General features: G+C 38.6%; 1 protein-coding gene across 1 annotated transcript in view; it reads left to right on the forward strand.

The window, feature by feature from the left end:
* LOC106878381 (WD repeat, SAM and U-box domain-containing protein 1) overlaps window positions 1–1,091 on the forward strand; it is a 36,106-nt gene that overhangs the window by 24,120 nt on the left and 10,895 nt on the right. The gene's annotated exons all lie outside the window — the stretch shown is intronic.

Raw genomic sequence — 1,091 nt, forward strand, 5'->3', positions numbered from 1 at the left:
TAAATAATTTGGTTTTTTTATACTTCCTTTATTTTTCAAACTTAAGATAAACAAAGTTCTTTTTAAACCTAAAGTATACTCGCCTTCATTTTCTACAATGCTCTTACATTTATCTGATAGACTTGCAAGGCCCCTCTTCCAAAATTCACTTGTCTGTGATGAAAAATGCTCTTCCAGTACTGTTCTGACCTCATCTACAGAATTCATATTTTTTCCATCCAAATGATCTCAGAGACTGTGGAATAAATGATAATCGGATGAGGCAATGTCCAGCGAATATGGTGGGTGGAACATCATTTCCCATTCAAACTGTTCCAGCCTTTGGAATGTCATCTTCATTGTATGTGGCTGAGCATTATCCTGATGGAAGAACACCTTTTGTCTTGAAACCAGAGATGGTCATTTTTCTTCTACCGCTGACTTAAGCCGCTCAAGCTGCTCGAAGTAGATCTCCTTTGTTATTGTTTGGTTTGGGTCTAAAAAGTTCAAGGTGGACTAAACCTTTCATCTCCCACCAAACAGATAACAACACCTTACGTGAGTGAAGACCCTTTAGCCTGGGGTGCCGGTGTTTCTCCTTTCCCTACCCACTGTCTTTGGTGCTTAACATTTTTATAGAAAACCCATTTCTTGTCACCAGTCACTATTCGGTCCAAACAAAGGTTTATTCGTGAGATGTGACAGCAAAGAAGAACACACATTCAATCTCTAACTTTTCCTATGGCATACAGGTGTTGACGAATGGCTGAATGACCAAATCCAAGCTTCTCTGCTAGTTCCTCAATATTTACAATGGTATTTTGTTCCACCGGGGTTTGCAGGACGTCCTTGTTGAGCTCTACAGATCTTCCAGGACATGGCTTATCTTCTAGGCTGTAGTTTCTGGCTTGGACCCAATATACTGCATTCATATTCCTTGCACTTTTTGTGGCGTTGTTACCTTTATTGAACTCATAAAGCAAAATATTCCGAATATGCTCCTTTGTCGCTTCCATTATAGCTTTGAAAAAATAACTGCTAAAATCGAACTGCACTCTTTAAAACTTGCACTAAGAATAAGTACAAGGTATAATTACAACTTTCTTTTATAG

Source organism: Octopus bimaculoides, chromosome 17, assembly GCF_001194135.2.
Source record: "Octopus bimaculoides isolate UCB-OBI-ISO-001 chromosome 17, ASM119413v2, whole genome shotgun sequence".
Taxonomy (NCBI): Eukaryota; Metazoa; Mollusca; class Cephalopoda; order Octopoda; family Octopodidae; genus Octopus; species Octopus bimaculoides.